The sequence below is a fragment of the Heterodontus francisci genome, chromosome 42 (assembly GCF_036365525.1).
Source record: "Heterodontus francisci isolate sHetFra1 chromosome 42, sHetFra1.hap1, whole genome shotgun sequence".
Taxonomy (NCBI): domain Eukaryota; kingdom Metazoa; phylum Chordata; class Chondrichthyes; order Heterodontiformes; family Heterodontidae; genus Heterodontus; species Heterodontus francisci.
In genome coordinates, this window is record NC_090412.1 from 3,320,593 (window position 1) to 3,345,969 (window position 25,377).

The window sequence follows — 25,377 nt, forward strand, 5'->3', positions numbered from 1 at the left end:
ACTCAACCCTCACCACCCCTCCCCTACTCAAACCAACCCTCACCACCCCTCCCCTATAAACCCAACCCTCACCACCCCTCCCCTACTCTACTCAACCCAACCTCACCACCCCTCCCCTACTCTACTCAACCCAACCTCACCACCCCTCCCCTACTCTACTCTACTCAACCCAACCTCACCACCCCTCCCCTACTCTACTCAACCCAACCTCACCACCCCTCCCCTACTCAACCCAACCCAACCCTCACCACCCCTCCCCTACTCAACCCAACCCTCGCCACCCTTCCCCCACCCAACCCAACCCTCACCACCCCTCCCCCACCCAACCCAACCCTCGCCACCCACCACCCCTCACCTACTCTACTCCACCCAACCCAATCCTCGCCACCCCTCTCCTACTCTACTCCACCCAACCCAACCCTCGCCACCCCTCACCTACTCTACTCTACCCAACCCTCGCCACCCCTCCCCTCCCCTACTCTACCCAACCCTCGCCACCCCTCCCCTCCCCTACTCTACTCAACCCAACCCTCACCACCCCTCCCATACTCAACCCAACCCTCACCACCCCTCCGCTACTCAACCTAACACTCACCACCCCTCCCCTACTCTGCCCAACCCTCACCACCCCACCCTTACCCAACCCACCCCTACCGTCCTCTACTCTTTACTTAACCGAACCTTCAACACCCCTACTCTACTCAACCCTCACCATCTCTCCTCCAACCCTCACTTCTACTCTCCTCTCCTCTACCCAACCCAACCCAACCCAACTCTCTCGAGATGTTGGCGTATCCGTCGCGCGAGCTCTCGCGATGTTTGGCGACGGCCGGAGCTGGTGATTCTCCTCCAGGAGCGGCAGAGAGGAGGAGAGGGAGAAGAGGAGGAACAGAGGGAGAGGGAACAGAAACTGAGGGAGAGGCGAACACTGGCACTAGCAGCACAGCGGACGGACGGCGGGTTAGCGAGTCAGCCGGCAGGGAGAGGGATGGACGCACGCTGGCGATGGCGCGAGGTACGACGGCATTTAATTTTACATTTGAATCTTTTTTCCTTTAAAATTGCGAGAGCTGAGCCGGTGCCCGGAGGCCCCGAGGGCCGCTTCGCTCGGGGAGCGGGAACTGAGCGACCGTTAACGGTCGCAGCGCGAGCTCCTGACCCTTGACCCCGGCTAAATACGGCTGACCCCTGACCGGGACTGGTTGTCAAGGTAGCTGCTTTAATATGCCGGCATTAGGGGGATGTTTAAATGCCCCAATGTTGGGAATCTTTAATTCTCTATGCAGAGTTATCTGTTGCTGGATGTTGGTGTAGGATTTCACCAAAGATGCGCAGCAGCACCATATGGTAAACAGAAGTGATAAAAGTACATTTTCTACTTAATGCCAATGGTGATCGGATCTCCTGCAAATTCAGTCACCTCCCTGCTTTCAGCCAAAACATACCCATCCCTTCTGAGCTTCTGTAGCATTACTGATCTTGGTCAACATCTTAGAGACCAGAGTACAATCATGTAGATCTTAGCAACTGGACTTGTCCTGTACGATAGACTGGTCCCACCGCCTTCAAGTTTAGTTAGGCCATTTTGACTGGTGGTCAGTATTGGCATGCGGCATTTTGGGTCTGTTCTTGGTTGTGAGGGAGGGCGAGTTTGGTTGAAGTGGGAGTTTTGGTCTAACGTATTTCATAATTCTAAATGATTTTAAGGGAACTATTTGTGCTTTTAATGCCTTCAGTTTTGTGTTTTCAAGTTGTTCAGAGGCAACCAACGAACAGATATTTTGTGTACAACTCCCTGACGTGGCGATTTAAAATTCCAGTGATGCTAATGAGGCGAAAATAATGTGGGACAAATTGCGTTTTCTGTTAAAAGGACCAATTTGAAATGTTAACTCTCTATCTTTCTCCACATATGCTGCCTGACCTGCTGAGCATTTCCAGCATTTTGTTTTTATTTCACATTTCCAGCATCTGTCGTGTGTTGTTTTTGTTGTTTGTGTATCTGTCAATTCCTTTTAAACACAATCTATTTTAAAGTTATCTATTGAGTTTGGTTCTTACTACTCCAGTTAAAGATTGCATTAGGTCACAGGAAGTGGTTTATAGGTTTGCCAGAAAAAATGTTAAGTCTGAGGATTGGGAGCAATTTAGAGTCCAACAAAGAAACTGATGAAGGGAAGAGAGATTTTGAATGTAAGATAGCTAGAAACATAAAGGTGAACTGTAAAAGTTTCTTTAGGTATTTGAAAAGGAAACAATTAGCAAGTACGAATGTGGGTTCATTGTAGGTGGAGACAGGTAAGTCTGTGGTGGAGAATGAGGGCATGGCACAGAGACTAAATAATAATTTTGTGTCTGTTTTCTTGAAGGAAGACATAAAAAATATCCCAGAAAATACTAGGGAATCAAGGGACTTGTAAAAATGAGGAACTGAAAGTAATTAGTATCAATAAAGAGGTAGTAGTTGAAAAGTTAATTGGATTGAAAGTTGATAAATCCCCTGGACCAGATGAGCTACATCCCAGAGTATTGAAGGAGGTGGCAATAGAGATAGTGGATGTGTGACAGCAGTCATAGGGAAAATGTTAGGATCTATTATAATCGATAAGATAACCGGACACTTGGAAAATAATATAATTGGGCAGAGTCAACATGGATTTGTGAAAGGGAAATCATGTTTGACAAACTTGCTATAGTTTTTTGAGGATGTTACTTGTAGCATACAATGTATGTGGTGTTTTTGTATTTTCAGAAGGATTTTGATAAAGGTTCCACACAGGAGGTTAGTAAACAAAATTAGAGCACATGGGATTGGGGGTAATGTACTGCAATGGATTGAGAATTGGTTAACAGACTGAAAGCAGAGTGTAGGAATATATGGGTCATTCTCAGGATGGCAGGCTGTTAGTAGTGGGGTACTGCAAGGATAGGTGCTTGGGCCACAGCTGTTCACAATCTATAATTTGGATATTTGTAATTGTAATATTTCCAAATTTGCTGATGACACAAAACTCAGAGGGAATGTAAGTTGTGAGGAGGATGCAAGGAGGCTTTAAGGGTATTTGGACAGGCTAAGTGAATGGGCAAGAACATGGCAGATGGAATATAATGTGAATAAATGTGAAGTGATCCACTTTGGTAGAAAAAACAGAAAGACAAAGTACGTCTTAAATGGTGAAAGGTTGGGAAGTGCTGATGTCCAAAGAGACCTGGGTGTTCTTGTTCATGAGTCACTAAAAGCTAGTATTCAGGTGCAGCAATCAATTAAGAAGGCAAATGGTATGTTGGCTTTCATTGCAAGGGGATATGAGTACAGGAGTAAAGATGTATTGTTTCAATTGTATAAAGCCTTGGTGAGACCACACCTGGAGTATTGTGTACAGTTTTGGTCTCTTTATCTAAGGAAGGATATACTTGCCAAAGAAGGAGTGCAACAGAGGTTCACCAGACTAATCCCTGGGATGGCGGGATTGTCTTTTGAGGAGAGATTGCAGAAACTGGGCCTGTATTCTCTAGAGTTTTGAAGAATGCGAGGTGATCTCATTGAAACTTACAAAATTTATACAGGATGTGACATGGTAGATGTGGATAGGATGTTTCCCCTGGCTGGTAAGTCTGGACCAAGGAGACACAGTCTCAGAATAAGGGACAGGCCACTTAAGACTGAGATGAGAAGGAATTTCTTTACTCAGAGCATGGTGAAGCTATAGAATTCTCTACCCCAGAGGGCTGTGGAAGCTCAATCGTTGAGCATGTTCAAGACAGAAATTGATAGATTTCTGGATACTATTGACATCAAGGGATATGGGGATAGTGGGGAAAAATGGCGTAGAGGTAGATGATCAAGCATAATCCATTTGAATGGTGGAGCAGGCTTGACGAACCAAATGTCCTACTCCTATTTCCTATGATCCACATTATGGACAAATCATTAGAGGCTACAGAAAGTGATGTAAGGTTTGAGAGTACTGGCATGGAGTTCAAAATTGTGGACATTGTCCACACTCTTATTGTTGTATGAAATTGAAATATGATTGTGTTGAAGACTCCTGTTACATTAGGTCTTCGCTCTGAGTGTAATGTAGTCTTCGGGTGAAGTTGGGTTAGAGGACTGGAAATAATTGGACCAGGGTTGCACGTATGTAATTCAGCTCATACTTCAGCCATACATTTTGCCCTTATTTTAATAATGCTTTGATTTTATTTTTAGAGTTAAGCCCCAAATCTTAGGGCAATTTAGGAAGCAGTGAGGTGGGCTGGCGCACAGCAGTTGCTTGCAGTGCAGGCTGAGGAGCTGGGGGAAGGTGCAAAACTGAAACACTACAGTGGCACAAAGATAAAAGCAAAATACTGCGGATGCTGGAAATCTGAAATAAAAACAAGAAATGCTGGAACCACTCAGCAGGTCTGGCAGCATCCGTGAAAAGAGAAGCAGCGTTAACATTTCGGGGCAGTGACCCTTCTTCGGAACAGTGGCACAAAGGTTTGACAAAAATGTGATAATGGAATTGTACATAGATATAAGATTTTTTAATGTAATATGTGGATTATTTACCGTGTTGGAGAGCAGGCCCCTTAGAGTTGAGATTGAATATACTGACCATCGGCACCACAGTTCTTTCGTTTATTTCCAGTCAGTGCTGAAGTCCAAGTTCTGAACTCAGTTGATACCCAATGGGCCCACATTTTGGCATGTTGTGGAGTTCTGAAAATGATCATGGATGCCTTCTGATTATCTCAGTCGTTCCTTAATGCGTTGATAGGCTCAGAATTAAAAAAGTATTAAATTTAAGAGCTACCAGATACATTGGGTATTCTCGACAATATTTGTTGTAATAACTTTCTATGCCAGTGCCTTAATTTTTTGGCACTATCTTCTTGTGACAGATGCCACACACTTTGGATGGTTAATTGTATATAATTCACAGCATGTTTAAAGAATTTTCAGTGGCATTGATGCTTAAATAAACCAAACATTTGTCACCTTGTTAAACTTATTACAACAGTATTGCTCTTTTTCTTAGATATTACTGCTTTATGATTTCTGAAGAGTATTACATCTTTAAATAACCATCTGCTTCTTAAGTTTTCTTTTAAAATGTGATCAATATTTGGTATGCTAAACTAAGATTTCAATAAAAAAAGGTAACTAGTTGTTTCTAAATTTCTGAAAAGCAAAAGTCCTACAAGCAGCATTGAAATTTGGCACCCTGCTCCCTGCTGATGCTTGCAGTGCCATGGGTGCTGTAAACCTGTTCTGGACATTCTTAATGCCTTATTGGAAGGAGGACACCTTCAACAATACTGCATTCCTCCGTACTGCATCTGTCCAGATTATGTCTTGAAGTGTGGGTGTTGAGCTCAAGCCATAACTTTCTGACCTAGAGTAGAATTTTGCAGCTGGTTATGCTCAGACAACTTTTATCAATGATAAAAGATGGTGCTGAAAAAGTTGGTGCTGAATTTTTGTAAAATTTATATTTTTCCTCCTGAAATTATAAGCCATCTGCCATTGATATAACTGCAACTAATATTAACTGTAAGTAGGTCGGGTTGGTACTGTAATCTAAAATCATTTTTTTCCTTGTCACTTTATGTAGCTAGTTTTAGGAAATTATTCCATATATCATCAGTAACAGATGTATTTCATCCCAAGGCTGAGTCAGCAGGTTGTAAGCTAGCTTTTCAGTTGAACCTGAAAGCAAGACAGGGAGGAAAGAATAAATGTGCCAAATCGCATCATGATGCAAAGCTGGAATGGAGGCTATATGCAGTTGTAAGCATTAAAGGGCTTGTTCGGGTATCAAGATTAAAAAATAATATACTTTTTGACCCTCTTCTAATAAATCAGATTAGTTCACCATAATTTTAAATAATGAAATATAAAAAAATTTCAAGCAATTAATATTTGTATTTATTTAATACTTTATCACATTGAGATATTTCAAACTATTCTGAATGAATTTTGAACTGCAGACTTTATGCAGACAGGTAGAATTAACATAAGTGATGTGTGGAGGTGGCAGGATATATAGTTGCTCATTTAACAAAAATGAGAGTTGTTTCAAGAGATGCTCTTATTAAATTTAAGACTGCACCAGTAAATGTGAACTTGAACAGTGAAGATTTCTCTGCTACTACGTAGCTTATTAGCTTATATTTGTAAAGCATTAACGCAAAAGTGAGTTGCTGTTTTGTGGAATCTTTTGAAGTTGAAAGTTCAGTTCAGCACTGAGCTGAATGTGGTTTCAGTGTATATGGTTAGGTGAAACTGCATTTAAAGAAAAATATGGAAACTGACCAGGTTTATTTACTAGACCCATCTATATGTTGATCCCCTTGTAAACAAAAATACACAAGGGTGATTATTCCAAAATTCCTATCCACCACACTTTTTTCTATTTGTGTTGGCTGCTATCCCCAAATATATTTTCTTTGTTCTTTCTCATTTTAACCATTGTGTTCCAAGTAGTTGGAATTAGGCGATCTTTGCGATGGAGAGGATATGGGGTAGGGTGCTCGGAGAGGGGTTGAATAAGACAATGAGATTGTGAATTATTGGTAGAGTACAGAGTTTCTGGTGAGGGCCAAAGATGACGGCTTCGCTCTTTGTCTTTTTAAACTGGAGGATATTGCGGCTCATTCATGTACTCTTGTAGGAGAGAGGCAATGGTGGGATCCAGGGAGGGGCTGCTTCCAAATCTATGCTCACCTATTCTGTAACACCATGTTTGAATCCCTCCAGTTAGGCTCCTGCTGCATCATTGAAACAGCACTAATCATAGTCACATCCTCTATCTCTCTGTGGCACAGTTAACCATACCATCCTCTTCCAATGCCTCATCTCTGTTGTCCAGCTCAGTGGGACTGCCCTTGCAAGGTTCCAGTGTTATCTGTCCAGTTACAGCTACATCTCCTACAATGGTTTCAATCACTATCCTGGTTGCCCTCTTCATCATCTACAGATACGTGGACAGCTGTGTCTAGGTCACGCCTGAGCTAGAGGACAGAACATTGTGGCCAACGTCAAAGTGGTTAGGTGGCCAGTGATGCTAACCAGTGTCTGATCATGCCATTTGAACATGCAAAGTCTATGAGTCATTGGAGTTCAATGTGAATAATTGTTGCACCTTACCTTAATTTTCTACAACTGCAGGTCCCAACCTGCATCCACTTAATCTTTTACCAATTCCTGCCCAGTAATGTTTTTACTCTAAAATAAAAGCAAAATACTGCAGGTGCTGGATTCTGAAATAAAAACAGAAAGTGCTGGAAATACTCAGCAAGTCTGGCAGCATCTGTGGTGAGAGAAGCAGTGTTAACGTTTCAGGTCTGTGACCTGTTCTGATGAAAGGTCACAGATCTGAAACGTTAACTCTACTTCTCTCTCCACAGATACTGCCAGACCTGCTGAGTTTTTCCAGCACTTGCTGTTTTTAATTTATAATGTTTTTACCTGTTGTGTGAATTTCTCTGAATAAGATGTTCTGTATAAATCCATATTTTATGCTGTGCTTTTGTTGGAGTTGCTTCCTGAACTATTTCTGATCATTCTGCTCCAGTGGGAACTTAACTGGAGAGATTCAACACGGTGTTATGGAAGAGATGAACAGAGATTTGGAATCATCGTCTCTCAACCCCTCCACTGTCTCTCTGCTGCAGGAGTATATGAATGAGGTGCCATTTCCTCAAGTTAAAAATTGCCAAGAGCGAAGCCATCATTCTTGGTCCTCATCACAAACTCTGTACCTTCAGATACTGCTCCAGTTGTTGTGGAAAGTGGGCCATATAAGTTTATACTCTCTAACAATTGCACACGCGTAATTGTTTGTATTGCAATGCAAGGCTGTTTTCCTGGGCTTCATAATGACCAGATAAGATCACCATAGGCTGTGTAGTGCCTTATTGGACTGTAGGGGACAAGAATGAGTATTTCTGCCAACAGCCAAAAATGTATGTGTCTGGCACTCTGTTTTGTATGTTTGCAGGCAAAATGTGAAACTTTGGTCTTGTGCATTGCCTTTGGTGGCATGAGCACCACCTTGTGTAAATCAACATTTGGTGCTGATTGTAGAGATGCTGTTAGCAGCAAACCAGCAATGTAAATGTGCTACAAATGGGCTCTAAAACATACCCGAAATGTTGAATAGAAGGTGGCACTTGTTTGAGCTAATTCAACACTTCTGTTTGTTCCAGTGTTTGTTGAACTTGTCTGGAACAAATTGCCGTATTGGTATGCCTACTGAATGAAGGCCTGATTGTCATGTTAAAAGATTTGCTCAACTCTTGCGTATCTTTGGCATATTTCTTACAGTGCACAAGTGCCTCTTAACTGAACACAGGGCGGCACAGTGGCGCAGTGGTTAGCACCGCAGCCTCACAGCTCCAGGGACCCGGGTTCGATTCCGGGTACTGCCTGTGTGGAGTTTGCAAGTTCTCCCTGTGTCTGCGTGGGTTTTCTCCGGGTGCTCCGGTTTCCTCCCACAAGCCAAAAGACTTGCAGGTTGATAGGTAAATTGGCCATTATAAATTGTCACTAGTATAGGTAGGTGGTAGGGAAATATAGGGACAGGTGGGGATGTTTGGTAGGAATATGGGATTAGTGTAGGATTAGTATAAATGGGTGGTTGATGTTCGGCACAGACTCGGTGGGCCGAAGGGCCTGTTTCAGTGCTGTATCTCTAATCTAATCTGAACACAATGTAATGAGTCATTCAGTTAAATTCATCAGACCAATTCAAGGATAATTTAATTCTTTGTCTACTGGTGGAAAAGAAATCCAAGGAACACTGAAAGCACATTGTGGTGTGAAGCAACTGTTGCATAATAGAATTGTACGTTGGGTGACTGGTTAGTAATTTACAATTTTTTTTATTCGTTTCTGGGATGTGGGCATCGCTGGCTAGGCCAGCATTTATAGCCCATCCGTAATTGCCCTTGAGAAGGTGGTGGTGAGCTGCCTTCTTGAACTGCTGCGGTCCTAGGTACACCCACAGTGCTGTTAGGAAGGGAGTTCCAGGATGTTAACCCAGCGATAGTGAAGGAACGGTGATATAGTTCCAACTCAGGATGGTGTGTGACTTGGAGGGGAACTTGCATGTAGTGGTGTTCCCATGAATCTGCTGCCCTTGTCCTTTGAGCTGGTAGAGGTCGCGGGTTTGGTAGGTGCTGTCGAAGGAACCTTGATGAGTTGCTGCAGTGCATCTTTTACATGGTACACAGTGCTGTCACTGTGCATTGGTGGTGGAGGGAGTGAATGTTTGTGGATGGGATGCCAGTCAAGCGGGCTGCTTTGGCCTGGATGGTGTCGAGCTTCTTGAGTGTTGTTGGAGCTACACCCATCCAGGCAAGTGGAGAGTATTCCATCACACTCCCGACTTGTGCCTTGTAGATGGGAGACAAGTGGTGAGTTACTATTCGCAGAATTCCTAGCCTCCGATCTGCTCTTGTCGCCACAGTATTTATGTGACTGGTCCAATTCATTTTCTGATCAATGGTGACTCTCCCTCCCAGGATGTTGATAGTGGGAGATTCAGCGATGGTAATGCCATTGAACGTCAAGGAGAGATGGTTAGATTCTCTCTTGTTTGAGATAATCATTGCCTAGCACTTGCATGGTGCAAATGTTATTTGCCACTTATCAACCCAAGCCTGGATGTTGTCCAGGTCTTGCTGCATATGGACATGGGCAGCTTCAGTATCTGAGGAGTCACGAATGCTGCTGAACTTTGTGCAATCAACAGCGAACATCTCCACTTCTGACCTTATGATGGAGGGAAGGTCATCGATGTCCTGGGACCAAGATGATTGACCTCCAACAACTACAAGCATCTTCCTTTGTGCTAGGTATGACTCCAGCCAGCGGAGGGTTTTCTCTTTGATTCCCGTTGACTCCAGTTTTGTGAGGGGTCCATGATGCCATACTTGGTCAAATTGTTGCCTTTGGCAGTCACTCTCACCTTACCTCTGGAGTTCGACTCTTTTGTCCATGGTTGGACCAAGGCTTCAATGAGGTCAGGAGCTGAGTGGCCCTGGCGGAACCCAAATTGAGCATCACTCAGCAGTTATTGCTGAACAAGTGCTGCTTGATAGTACTGCCAACGACTCCTTCTGTCACTTGGCTAATGATTGCGAGTAGGCTGATAGGGCGGTAATTGGCTGGGTTGGATTGGACCTGCTTGTGTAAAGGACATAACTGGGCAATTTTCCACGTTGCCGCGTAGATGCCAATGTTGAAGCTGTACTGGCACAGCTTGGCTAGGGGCGCGGCTAGTTCTGGAGCACGTTTTCAGTACTATTGCTGGAATGTTGCCAGGGCCCATAGCCGTTGCGGTATCCAGTGCCTTCAGCCTTTTCTTGATATCACGTGGAGTGAATCGAATTGGCTTAAGACTGGCATCTTTGATGCTGGGGGCCTCAGGAGGAGGCCAAGATGGATCGTCCACTCGGCACTTCTGGCTGAAGATGGATGAAAATGTTTCAGCCTTGTCTGTTGGACTGATGTGCTGGGCTCCCCCATCATTGAGGATGGGGATATTTGTGGAGTCACGTCCTCCAGTTAGTTGTTTAATTGTCCACCACCATTCATGACTGGATGTGGCAGGACTGCAGAGCTTAGATCTGATCCGTTGGTTGTGGGATCGCTTAGCCCTGTCTATTGCATGCTGCTTCTGCTGTTTAGCATGCAAGTAGTCCTGTGTTGTAGCTTCACCAAGTTGATACCTCTTTTTGAGCTATGCCTGATGCTGTTCCTGGCATGTCCTCCTGCACTCTTCATTGAACCAGGGTTGGTCCCCCGGCTTGATGGTAATGGTAGAGTGGGGGAATGCCGTTAAAAATTGTGGTTGAACAAAATTATGCTGCTGCTGATGGCCCACAGCGCCTCACGGATGCCTAGTTTTGAGTTACTGTTCGAAATCTATCCTATTTAGCATGGTGGTAGTGCCACAGAACACGATGGTGGGTACCCTCCCTGTGAAGATGGGACCCTGTCTCCGCAAGGACTGTGCGGTAGTCACCAAATTGTGTCATGGAGAGATGCATCTGCAACTGGTAGATTAGTGAGATAAGGTCAAGTAGGTTTTCCCTCTTGGTTCCCTTACGACCTGCCGCAGACCCAGTCTAGCAGCTATGTTCTTACAGATTCGGCCAGCTCGATAAGTATGGTGCTACTAAGCCACTCCTGGTGATGGACATTGATGACCCCCACCCAGAGTACATTTTGTGCCCTTGCTACCCTCAATTCTTCCAATTGGTGTTCAACATGGAGAAGCACTGATTCATCAGCCAAGGGGTGGGGGTTGCAGTCGGTGGTAATCAGCAGGAGGTTTCCTTGCCCATGTTTGACCTGATGCCATGAGACTTCCAGGGAAACTCCATCCCAATTGTATATCACTGTGCTGCCACCTCTGCTGGTGGGACAGGACATACCCAGGGATGGTGATGGTAGTGGTGGTGTCTGGGACATTGTCTGCAAGGTATGATTCTGTGAGTATGACTACGTCAAGCAATTGCTTGACTAGTCTGTGGGACAGCTCTCCCAACTTTGGCACAAGCCCCCAGATGTTAGTAAGGAGGACTTTGCAGGGTCGACAGGGCTGTGTTTGCCATTGTCATTTCCACTGCCTAGGTTGATGTCGAGTGGTCTGTCCGATTTCATTCATTCCTTTGAGACTTTGTAGTGGTTTGATACAATTGAGAGGCTTGCTAGGCGTTTTAAGAGTCAACCACATTGCTGTGGATCTGGAGTCACATGTAGGCCAGACCAGGTAAGGATGACAGATTTCCTTCCTTAAGGACATTAGTGAACCAGATGGATTTTTACAACAATCCACAATGGTTTCATGTTCACCATTAGACTAGCTTTTTAATTCCAGATTTTCAAATTCAATTTAAATCTGCCGTGGTGGGATTTGAACCCATGGCCCCACAGCATAACCCTGGGTCTCTGGGTTACCTGTCCAGTGACATTACTTCTATGCCACCACCTCCCCATATTGCTCAGGACAGAATAATTTGTGAAATATTGCATAAAACCGTTTCTGTGAAAGGATCTCGTAACTCACAACTTGGTGCTCCACAATTAGACTGAGCAGTTTTTAAAAGTTCCGCAAGGTGAAAGCAACATGTTTCATACAAATGAAATCTCTGATCCATGTGCAATTTTTTTAAACTTTAAGTGGATCTTTTAGTAAGGCTTTAAGTTTACAATTCAAAGAGGCTATTAAGTAATACCTTGTTTAGTTGTCTTAATATTTCAATTGTTGAATGAGACCTAGGATCTTTAGTTGATTTCATGCTCAACGTATACAGCCAGTGAAGAGCTAACAGAATGTTGACCTACAACAGTTGAATATATGTTAGAGGATGCCATTCGCAAACTGTACACTGCTCTGATCAGCTCACATCTTCCGTGCTGTGTCCAGTTCTATTCACCAAAAAATAAAGGACATATTTAACTGTAGGATTCAATGCAGAGAAGAGCCAGAATGATGATCCCTAGTGTGGGGGAATATCAATAACAAAAAATTGTATTTATATATAAAATTATACTTGTATATTTATACATAAATGCAAGTTGTTGATCCCTTTAACATAGTAAAACATCCCAAGGTGCTTCACAGGAGCATAATCAGACAAAAATTGACACCAGACCAAAGGAGAGGAAGAGGTTTGTTTTCAGGAGAGTTTTAATGGAAAAAAGCAATGTGCAGAGGTTTAAGGAGGGAATTCCAGAGCTTACGGTCTATACAGTTGAAGGTATGGCACCGTTAGTGGGGTAAAGGTGGGGGGCTGGGAGGAATGCACAAAAGGCCAAAGTTGGAGGAACACAGAGTTTTCAATGGGTTGTAGAACTTCAGAAGGTTAGAGAGATAAGAAGGGGCAATGCCTTGAAGGGATTTGAACATGAGGATGAATATTTTAAAATTGAGGTATTGGTGCACATATAGGAATATGAGTCATAGAGTTTTACAGCACAGAAACAGGCCCTTTGGCCCAACGCACCTGCCCCAACCATCAAGCACCCGTCCAATCTAATCCCATTTTCCCGCACTTGGCCCATAGCCTTGCATGCTATGGCGCTTCAAGTGCTTATTTAAATACTTCTTAAATGTTTTGCGGGTTCCTGCCTCTACCACCCCTTCAGGCAGTGCGTTCCAGATTCCAACCATCCTCTGGGTGAAAAGATCTTTCTTCAACTCCCCTCTAAACCTCCTGCCCCTTACCTTAAATCTGTGCCCCTGGTTATTGACACCTCCACTAAGGGAAAACGTTTCTTCCTCTCTATCCTATAATGCCCCTCAGAATTTTGTATGCCTCAATCAGGTCCCCCCTCAGCCTTCTCCGCTCCAAGGAAAACAACCCCGGCCTATCTAGTCTTTCTTCATAACTGAAATGCTCCAGCCCAGGCAACATCCTGGTGAATCTGCTCTGCACCCTCTCCAGTGCAATCACATCATTCCTATAGTGTGGTGCCCAGAACTGTATACAGTACTCCAGCTGTGGCCTAACCAGCGTTTTATACAGCTTTAGCATAACCCCCCTGTTCTTATATTCCATTCCTTGGCTAATAAAGGCAAGTATCCCATGTGCCTTCCTAACCACCTTATCTACCTGTGCTGCTGCCTTCAGTGATCTATGGACAAGCACCCCAAGGTCCCTCTGTACTCCCTAGGGTCCTACCATCCATTGTATATTCCCTTGCCTTGTAAGTCCTCCCAACGTGCATCACCTCACACTTCTCAGGATTAAATTCCATCTGCCACTGCTCTGCCCATCTTACCAGCCCAACAATATTGTCCTGTAATGTAAGGCTTTCCTCCTCACTATTTACTACACCACCAATTTTCGTGTCGTTTGCAGACTTACTGATCATACTCCTATATTCACATCTAAATTATTAATGGACACTACAAATAGTAAGTGTCCCAGCACCGATCCCTGCGGTAGCCCACTGGTCACAGGCCTCCATTTGCAAAAACAACCCTCGACCATCACCCTCTGCCTCCTTCCACTAAGCCAATTTTGGATCCAATTTGCCAAATTGCCCTGGATCCCATGGGCTCTTACCTTCTTAACCAATTTCCCATGCGGGACCTTATCAAAAGCCTGACTGAAGTCCATGTAGACTACATCAACTGCTTTACCCTCATCTACATATCTAGTCACCTCGAAAAATTCAGTCAAATTTGTACGACATGATCTCCCTCTCACAAAGCCATGCTGACTATCCCTGATTAAGTGGGGATTAATCCTGTCTCAGAATTTTTTCCAATAATTTCCCTACCACTGACATCACACTCACCGGCCTGTAATTACCTGGTTTATCCCTACTACCCTTCTTGAATAATGGTACCACATTCACTGTCCTCCAGTCCTCTGTTACCTCTCCTGTGGCCAGAGAGGATTTGAAAATTTGTGTCAGAGCCCCTGCTATCTCCTCCCTTGCCTCACAGCAGCCTGGGATACATCTCATCTGGGGATTTGTCCACCTTTAAGCCCGCTAATACAGCTTATACTTCCTCCTTTTCAATGCTAATTTGATCAGGTATATCACAATCCCCCTCCCTGACCACTATGGAGAGGGACGAAGTAGGTGTAGTGAACACAGATGAAAAGTAATCATCCAATACCTCACCTATACCCTTTGGCTCCACACAGATATTGCCTCTTTGATCCCTAATGGGCCCCACTTTTTCCCTGGTTATCCTCTTGCGCTTAACATACCTTGGGATTTTCCTTTATCTTGTCTGCCAGTATTTTTCATGCCCCCTCTTCACTCTCCTAATTACTTTTTTTAAGTACCCCCCTACACTTTCTATACTCTAAAGCCTCTGCTGTTTTCAGTGCTCTGAATCTGCCATATGCCTCCTTTTTTTTTCCTTTATCCAATCCTCTATATCCTTTGACATCCAGGGTTCCCTTGACTTGTTGGTCCTACTGTTCACCTTCACGAGAACATTTTGGACCTGAACCCTCACTATTTCCTTTTTGAATGACTCCCACTGGTCTGATGTCAACTTTCCTACAAGTAGCTGCTCCCAGTCCACTTTGACCAGATCCTGTTTTATCATATTGAAACCTGCCTTCCCCCAATTCAGTACTTTTATTTCTGGTCCCTCTATGTCCTTTTCCATAACTACCTTAAATCTTAGAGTTATGGTCACCATCCCCGAAATGCTCCCGCACTGCCACTTCTACCACTTGTCCAGCTTCATTCCCTAGAATTAAGCCCAGTACCGCTCCTCCTCTTATAGGACTCTCCACATGCTGGCTCAGAAAGCTCTCCTGAATGCACTTGAAGAATTCCGTCCCCTTTAAGCCTTTTGCACTAATACTATCCCCTCTAATGTAGGGGAAGTTGAAATCCCCTACTATTATTACCCGATAAGTTTTACACCTCTCTGAGATTTGCCTACATATCTCCTCCTCTATCTCTCCCTGACTGTTTGGAGGCCTATAGTACACTCCCAGCCAAGTGATTGCCCCCTTTTTGTTTTTAAGTTCTACCCACATGGCCTCATTAGAGGAACCTTCTAAGATATCATCCCTCCTTATTGCAGTAATTGACTCCTTAATCAACAGTGCAATGCCACCTCCTCTTTTGTCCCCTCACCTATCATGTCTGAAGATTCTATATCCTGGGATATTAAGCTACCAGTTCTGCCCTTCCCTCAACCATGTCTCAGTGATGGCAATAATATATTCCCATGTGTTAATCAGCATGAATATGAGTAGTATATTCAGGCCCTCGGGTCTGTTCAACCATTGAATCAGATCAAAGCTGAATCGCTTGGAAAGGAGGTGTCTGAGAGATAATCTTATAGATGTATAGAAAATATTAAATGGTATGGTAAAGGTTAATTCGGAATACTACTTAAAATGAAACAGTAAGGATCAGGGACACAGGTTCAAAGTAGAAGATAATTGTAGGATTGATACTCGAAAGTTCATCTTGCAAAAATATTTATACGAAGAATAGTATTTGGGTGGGTTTTGTTGAATGGTTCTAATGTGAGTCACAAATGTGCATGTGTAGGTCACACACACCCACTGCATACTGTATACAGCCTGTAAATAATTGGATTCCCTGTTTGCATCATTGAATTCCATGATTGCGCTTGTAACACTTGTTTCAAGAGAACAGAGTTCAGATAATTTCCAGCTTTGAGGTGATAGATTATAGAATTTTGAAGTCACTTCTTGCAGTTGTTACAATTGATAAACAAGTATGGAAGAGATTTGGGCCAGCGATTCCCACATGGTGGGTTCCTGATCATGTTTGTGCTGTCGGTGGGGTTCCCTAGCAAAAGGAAGATCAGGAGGCAAGCTAATCAATCTTCAAAAAAACTTTTCTTTTCCCTGCTAATTTTCTGTCCTCTTCTCTGCTTGTTGAGTTAGACCTGTTGCAGCGGTTCCCCCTCTGGTACCTCAACCAATTATTGATTATTCACATATAGGTCCTGTTGATAGCATTTGGCAGACTACTTGACTGCGAAGGCACAACAGCTGAGCCTGACCTTGTCCTTACCTGGTGCACGTCTACTATTCCAGTGATGTTGTTTCTTTCATACTGAGGCACTGACTTAAATTTTAGCCTTATTGACTGAGACCGATTTGCACGCCTGCTTAGTATAGTTCTGATCGTCAGTGGCTAAATTTCCTGATAAATTTTAGAAGCCATTTTAATTCATACGGCCTTTGGATAGTACATAAACGACAATGGGATTTGTTTTCTCTCTCAAAATTATTGACATTGTAAGTGATTTCTATTTGAGTTTTTGTACAGCCGTGTGAAATTGCAAGTTCTTCATTTTTGTACCTTCAGTGACAAAAACAGATTATCTTGGAAATATATATTTCTGGCAGCATTTGAAAAGAAAAAAAAATGTCTGTGTTTTGGATGTTAGCTTATTGACAGCTGCTGACATCCATTTGCCAGCAGATTCTGTTTTTTGATTTGCAGTATTTTTGTTGCTATTAGATTCAGTGGTTATAGTTTTTTTTTGCAGCCAATTTTCCTTTTTCCTCCTTTCACTGAGATTCTGTTTTATAGTTGCCCAGTGCTCACTATTTATTATTGATAGTGAATGGTGGTAGGCATCACATATTGTGCATAGTAAAAACAAATGTGAGTCTTGGCTTTTTTTTGCTGGCTCTCCTAACTGCTAGAATAAACTAACTAGACAGACCAGATTCGAACATGGAACCCTCCTGATCTGTACGGTCAGTTGCTCACTGAGAAGTTTGGGGGAAAGACGTTATTTCCACCCCACCCCCCTTACCACCTACTTTTGAACTGAAGTTTGACTATTTGGTAAATAATAGCTGTGCCTTGCCGTACAGACATTTATATCAGCATTTCTACAAGTATCGTGCTGCCGACCTCTTGATTTGCTCAAGATTGTTTCAGTCCCATAATGGTACTGAAAAAATGTTGATGGTTGCCTTATTGTACATTCGGAATAACCGAAGTTGCAACCAACAGAATACCAAGGGTCTTCCATTTATTGTCTTTTTAAATCAACAAATCAAAAATATTTCAACAAGATTAGAAAGAATTTAGCACATTAACCTTGGTAAGGCTGGGAGATGCAGCTTCTTACCCAACGATAGGCTATATCAAAATATTTTTTCAGCAACTAAAGCCAGTATTAACACATTGCGTGTGTCCAGCTCAATCTCTATCATCAGTTGTTTGTGTTTGTTAAACACAGTTTATTTGTAATAGTTCATGCTGAAAAAAACTGGTGCAACTATCTTGCTGCAGATTTGACAGAAATACAACATCTGGTTTATTTTAATATTTATAAATAATTGTAAGATAATTCATTGTAGTTTTTTTTGGAACATAACATAGGAGCAGGAGTAGGCCATTCAGCCCTTCGAGCCTGCACTGCCATTCTAGAGTATGGCTGATCATCTAACTCTCTGCCATATTCCCGCACTATCCCCATATCCCTTGATGTCATTAGCAACTGGAAATCTATCTCTGTCTTGAACTTAGTCAGTGACTGAGCTTCCACCACCTTCTGGGGCAGAGAATTCCAAAGATTCACCACCCTCTTAGTGAAGAAGTTCAGTCTCATATCAGTCCTAAATGGCTTGCCCTTTTATTCTGAGATTGTGTCCCCTGGTTCTAGACCCCAAAGCCAGGGGAAACATCCTTTCTGCAAGTACCCTGTCTATCCCTTTTAAGAATTTTGTAAATTTCTGTGAAATCTCCTCTCATTCTTCTAACCTATAGAGAATACAGGCCCAGTCTCCTCAATCTCTTCTCACAGGACATCCCACCATCCCAGCAATTGGTCTGGTGAGCCTCCGCTGCACTTCCTCGATGGCACGTATATCCTTCCTCAGGCAAGGGGACCAGAACAGCACACAATATTTCAGGTGCGGCCTCACCAATGCTCTATACAATTGAAGCGAAACTTCTTTGCTGTTGTACTCAAATCCTCTTGTGATAAAGGCTGACATACTGTTTGCCTTGCTAATTGCTTGCTGCACCTGCATGCTAGCTTTCAGTGACTTATGAACAAGGACATCTAGATCCCTTTGGACATCAACGCTTTCCAATCTCTCTCGATTTAAGCAATACTCAGCACCTCTGGTCCTCCGACCAAAGTGGATAACCTCACAGTTATCTACATTATATTCCATCTGCCATGTTCTTGCCCACTCACTCAGCCTGTTCAAATCCCCTTGAAGCCTCTTTGCATCCTCCTCACAACTCCGTGTCATCCACTTGGAAATATTACACTTGGTCCACACATCCAAATCATTGATATAGATTGTGAACAACTGGGACCCAAGTACTGATCCTTGCTGTACCCCACTGGTCACAACCTGCCAACCTGAGAATGACCCATTTATTCCTACTCTCTGTTTTCTGCCTGTTAACCAATCCTCAATCCATGCTAGTATATTACCCCCAATCCCATGCGCTTTAATTTTGCTTAGTAACGTCCTATGTGGGACTTTCTCAAAAGCCTCTTAAAGTCCAAGTACACCACATCCACTGATTTCCCCTTATCCACTCTGCTAGTAACATCCTCAAAAAACGCTAACAAGTTTGTCAAACATGATTTCCCTTCATAAATCCATGTTGACTCTGCCCAATCAGATCATTATTTTCTAAGCGTCCAGTAATCACATCCTTTTTAGTATTTTTCTAGTATTTTCCCTACTACTGACGTCAGGCTAACAGAACAAAGAACAGTACAGCACAGGAACAGGCCATTCGGCCCTCCAAGCCTGCGCCGATCTTGATGCCTGCCTAAACTTAAAACCTTCTGCACTTCCGGGGTCCATATCCCTCTATTCCCATCCTATTCATGTATTTGTCAAGATGCCTCTTAAACGTCTCTATGGTACCTGCTTCCACCACCTCCCCCGGCAGCAAGTTCCAGGCACTCACAACCCTCTGTGTAAAGAACTTGCCTCGCACATCCCCTCTAAACTTTGCCCCTCTCACCTTAAACCTATGTCCCCGAGTAACTCACTCTTCCACCCTGGGAAAAAGCTTCTGACTGTCCACTCTGCCCATGCCGCTTATAACTTTGTAAACCTCTATCATGTCGCTCCTCCACCTCCATCGTTCCAGTGAAAACAATCCGAGTTTTTCCAACCTCTCCTCATAGCTAATGCCCTCCAGACCAGGCAACATCCTGGTAAACCTCTTCTGTACCCTCTCCAAAGCCTCCACGTCCTTCTGGTAGTGTGGCGACCAGAATTGCACGCAACATTCTAAGTGTGGCCTAACTAAAGTTCTGTACAGCTGCATCATGACTTGCCTATTTTTATATTCTATGCCCCGACCGATGAAGGCAAGCATGCCGTATGCCTTCTTGACTACCTTATCCACCTGCGTTGCCACTTTCAGTGACCTGTGGACCTGTACGCCCAGATCTCTCTGCCTGTCAATACTCCTAAGGGTTCTGCCATTTACTGTATACTTCCCACCTGCGTTCGACCTTCCAAAATGCATGACCTCACATTTGTCCAAATTAAACTCCATCTGCCATTTCTCCGCCCAAGTCTCCAACCGATCTATATCCTGCTGTATTTTCTGACAATCCTCATCACTGAACGCAACTCCACCAACCTCTGTGTCATCCGCAAACTTACTAATCAGACCAGCTACATTTTCCTCCAAATCATTTATATATACTACAAACAGCAAAGGTCCCAGCACTGATCCCTGCGGAACACCACTAGTCACATCCCTCCGTTCCGAAAAGCACCCTTCCACTGCTACCCTCTGTCTTCTATGACCGAGCCAGTTCTGTATCCGACTTCACCTTTTGTATCAGTCTGCCATGAGGGACCTTGTCAAAGGCTTTACTGAAGTCCATATAGATAACATCCACTGCCCTTCCTTCATCAATCATCTTTGTCACTTCCTCAAAAAACTCAATCAAATTAGTGAGACACGACCTCCCCTTCACAAAACCATGCTGCCTCTTGCTAATAAGTCCATTTGTTTCCAAATGGGAGTAAATCCTGTCCCGAAGAATCCTTTCTAATAATTTCCCTACCACTGATGTAAGGCTCACCGGCCTATAATTTCCTGGATTATCCTTGCCACCCTTCTTAAACAAAGGAACAACATTGGCTATTCTCCAGTCCTCTGGGACCTCACCTGTAGCCAATGAGGATGCAAAGATTTCTGTCAAGGCCCCAGCAATTTCTTCCCTTGCCTCCCTCCGTATTCTGGGGTAGATCCCATCAGGCCCTGGGGACTTATCTACCTTAATGCTTTGCAAGACACCCAACACCACCTCCTTTTTGATAATGAGATGACTGAGACTATCTACACTCCTTTCCCTGTGCTCATCATCCACCAGGTCCTTCTCCTTGGTGAATACTGATGCAAAGTACTCATTTAGTACCTCGCCCAATTCCTCTGGCTCCACACATAGATTCCCTTCTCTGTCCTTGAGTGGGCCAACCCTTTCCCTGGTTACCCTCTTGCTCTTTATATGTGTATAAAAAGCCTTGGGATTTTCTTTAATCCTGTTTGCCAATGACTCCTCATAACCCCTTTTAGCCCTCCTGACTCCTTGCTTAAGTTCCTTCCTACTGTTCCTCAAGGGATTCGTCTGTTCCTAGCCTTCCAGCCCTTACGAATGCTTCCTTTTTCTTTTTGATGAGGCTCACAATATCCCGCGTTATCCAAGGTTCCCGAAACTTGCCAAACTTATCCTTCTTCCTCACAGGAACATGCTGGTCCTGGATGCTAATCAACTGACGTTTGAAAGACTCCCACATGTCAGATGTTGATTTACCCTTAAACAGCCATCCCCAATCTAAATTCTTCAGTTCCTGCCTAATATTGTTATAATTAGCCTTCCCCCAATTTAGCACCTTCACCCGAGGACTACTCTTATCCTTATCCCCAAGTACCTTAAAACTTATGGAATTATGGTCACTGTTCCCGAAATGCTCCCCTACTGAAACTTCGACCACCTGGCCGGGCTCATTCCCCAATACCAGGTCCAGTACGGCCCCATCCCTAGTTGGCCTATCTACATATTGTTTCAAGAAGTCCTCCTGGATGCTCCTTACAAATTCTGCCCCATCCAAGCCCCTAGCTCTAAGTGAGTCCCAGTCAATATAGGGGAAGTTAAAATCACCCACCACTAAAACCCTGTTTCCTTTACATCTTTCCAAAATCTGTCTACATATCTGCTCCTCTACCTCCCGCTGGCTGTTGGGAGGCCTGTAGTAAACCCCCAACATCGTGACTGCACCCTTCCTATTCCTGAGCTCCACCCATATTGCCTCGCTGCATGACCCCCCCGAGGTGTCCTTCCGCAGTACAGCTGTGATATTCTCCTTAACCAGTAATGCAACTCCCCCATCCCTTTTACATCCCCCCTCTATCCCGCCTGAAGCTTCTAAATCCTGGAACATTTAGCTGCCAATCCTGTCCTTCCCTCAGCCAAGTCTCTGTAATAGCAACAACATCATAGTTCCAAGTACTAATCCAAGCTCTAAGTTCATCTGCCTTACCTGTTATACTTCTTGCATTGAAACAAGTGCACTTCAGACCACCAGTCCCGCTGTTCTCCGCAACATCTCCCTGCCTACTCTTCCTCTTGGTCTTACTGGCATTATTTACTAGTTCCCCTTCATTTATTTCACTTGCTGTCCTACTGCTCTGGTTCCCACCCCCCTGCCACACTAGTTTAAACCCTCCCGAGTGACGCTAGCAAACCTCACAGCTAGGATATTAGTGCCCCTCCAGTTTAGATGCAACCCGTCCTTCTTGTACAGGTCCCATCTGTCCCTGAAGAGATCCCAATGGTCCAGATATCTGAAACCCTGCCTTCTACGCCAGCTGTTCAGCCACGTGTTTAGCTGCACTATCTTCCTATTTCTAGCCTCACTGGCACGTGGCACAGGGAGTAATCCTGAGATTACAACCCTAGAGGTCCTGTTCTTTAACTTTCTACCTAACTCCCTAAACTCCCCCCTGCAGGACCTCATCACTCTTCCTGCCTATGCCGTTGGTACCAATGTGTACCACAACCTCTGGCTGTTCACCCTCCCCCTTCAGAATGCCCCCTGTCAGTTCAGAGACATCCTTGACCCTGGCACCAGGGAGGCAACGTACCATCCTGGAGTCTCTTTCATGTCCACAGAAGCGCCTATCTGTGCCCCTGACTATAGAGTCCCCTATAACTATTGCTGTTCTACGCTTTGTCCCTCCCTGCTGAACAACAGTGCCAGCTGTGGTGCCACTGCTCTGGCTGCTGCTGTTTTCCCCTGATAGGCCATCCCCCCCAACAATAACCAAAACGGTATACTTGTTAGAGAGGAGGATAGCCACAGGGGATTCCTGCACTGACTGCCTGCCCCTTCTATCTATCTGCCTGCACCTTGGGTGTAACCACGTCTCTAAAACTCCTGTCTATGACACTTTCTGCCACTTGCATGTTCCTAAGTGCATCCAATTGCTGCTCCAACCGATCCATGCGGTCTGTGAGGAGCTGCAACTGGGTACACTTCCTGCAGATGTAGTCCTCCGGAACGTTGGAAGCGTTACGGACTTCCCACATCTCACAGGTCCGTCGTTCCCTGTTTTCTCTGTTCCCTCTTTTCTTAAACAGTGGGGTTACATTTGCAACCTTCCAATCTCAAGGTATCATTGCAGAACTTGTAAAATTTTTAAAGTTGATCACCAATGCATCCACTATCTCTCCAGCCATCTCTTTCAGCACTGTAGGGTGAAGATCTTAGGGTCCCGGGGATTTTTCAACTTTCAGTCCCATTAATTTCTCCAATACTAACAATTGTTTGGTGGTACAGAACTTGAGTGTTGCTGAAATTAGAGACATTTTGTCCAAGCTTTTGTCTTGCACTCATCAGGACAATTCACAAGAATACTAATGTAAGGGAAAGCAATGAATTTATACTGTATGAGAAGAGAGTGCTGATTGGTTGGCAAGTGGACTCTGGTAGAGGCGTTGCCATGGAGAATGCACCAGTTAATGGTGACTGTCAGTCAACTGCCAAGCTTTGTTTGAAATTTAAACCAGGCAGCTTGACTCTGGTCAAGGCATTGCCCTGAGGAATGAACCAGCGAATGGCTGTCACTTATTTTGTTTAGCTGAAACAGGTGCAATGTTTGTATGTATTCTTTCTGTCTGCAAAGAACAGGGCCCTATGTATTAATATATGTAGCTTCCAGTACATGCAAATGCGCCCCACTGCGAGCTCGACTGACCATCTTAAATTGGTTGTAAGCATAATTCTTAACACACTGAGGATTATTTAGCAAATGTTGTCCAATCGTGCAATCACATCTAATGTTGAACACTGTGTTTTGAGGTTTGCCGGCACGGGCTGGTTGGGTACGGCTTGTACCTTGCCCATTGCAAACAGTGGAAGGGACATGTTTTTTGATACGATCTGCCAGTCTTTGGGACGTACGACCTATATACCTAGCATCACGCTGGCATTGAAATTCATATATCACATTACTCATTTGTGTAATAGGCAGAATGTCTTTTTGGCTTGACAGCAGCATCCTGTTAGTGACGAACACCATGTGTTGCAACTGCATAGTAGCAGCGTGAAACAGCTAGCTTCACCTGTTGCTCAATTTTTTGGGATACCTTATCCTTCTAAGGTAGTCTGAGGTAGACTGGGCACTTTTCAGGGCTGAAAATGATGGGGTTACGCCCATTCATAAGTTTGCGCAATATACAACCAGAAATTATCTGATCAGGCTATCCATTGTGGTGGGATAGGTAGATGTTTGGTGCCTCAGGGAATCAAGGGATCTGGTGAGCAGGCGGGAAGGTGGAGTTGAAACCAAAGATCAGCCATGATCGTTTTGAATGGCGGAGCTGGCTTGATGGGCCATATGGTCTACTCCTCCTATCTTTTGTGTTCTTGTGATCGATAATGTTGAAGGCTGCAGAAACGTTAACGAGAGCAAGGAGAAATAATGCGAATGGTGTGCGAACAGGATTTTGTTGGTGAACTTGGTTAGGGCCTTTTTGATGCTGTTAGAGGGGTGAAAATTTGATTTGAGAGAGTTGGGGAAGTGATGGGCTCAGATCTGGAAGTCAGCACTACGTTCATGGACTTTTAAGAGAACAAGAAGTTTATACATGGATAGAGGGGAGGTGGACAGGATCTGAGGAGAGGGAACAATTTACAGTGTTAGCTAGCATGGGAACCAGGAAAGGTAGTAGGTGGTCAGGAGTTTAGTGGGAATGGAATTGAGGGAGTATGAGGCAGTTCTCGCCGGATGAGCTTGTAGTGTATATGGGATAAAAGGAGGGAGAAACTACAGAAAGATAATGGTTCATGGCTATTACAAGGAGACTAGAGGAGGTTTGCCTCAGTGAGAAAAGAGAAGGGATGAGCGACAGAGGAGGCTGAAAGAATGGTCTCTACTTGGTGGTGAAGAAATTCATGAACTCACCTATTGGAGGTCAGTGAAAGGAGCTGGGGGATGGGGTGTAAGTAGGTGGTAGGCAGTCAAGAAAAGGGATCTCAGGTTATCTTTGCTTACCAAGATGATCCAAGAGCAGTGGGTAGTTTTGGCTGAGGAGGGCAAGGCGCAGTAGAACTTGACATTATTCAGACAGATCTGGAAATGGATGACAAAGCTTGACACCAGATATGCTGCAGTTTCTGCCCTTGGACGTGAAGATGGGCACACCAAGAGAGTCGACCTGAATGGAAAATGGTCGTGATGTTGCTGGGGTTGAAGGCATCGGAGGTGATGTAATGATTGAGTAAATCAACAGCTGCAGAAATATGGTGAACAAAGGTCCAAAGGCTGGACAGTTGGGAAGTTATAAGTGACTCGAAAGTTTTCTCTAGAGGTTGATGCAGAAGGAAGTTGGTTGAAAAAGG

The 25,377-nt window shown here is 44.2% G+C and overlaps 1 protein-coding gene across 7 annotated transcripts in view; it reads left to right on the forward strand.

The window, feature by feature from the left end:
* The first annotated feature begins 836 nt into the window (after positions 1–836).
* Positions 837–25,377, forward strand: part of usp54a (ubiquitin specific peptidase 54a) — a 177,397-nt gene continuing 152,856 nt past the window's right edge. For all 7 annotated transcript variants that reach the window (XM_068020393.1, XM_068020394.1, XM_068020395.1 and 4 more), the window contains exon 1: positions 837–1,015. The gene's annotated coding sequence lies outside the window, so the exon portion shown is untranslated. The remainder of the gene's footprint in view (positions 1,016–25,377) is intronic.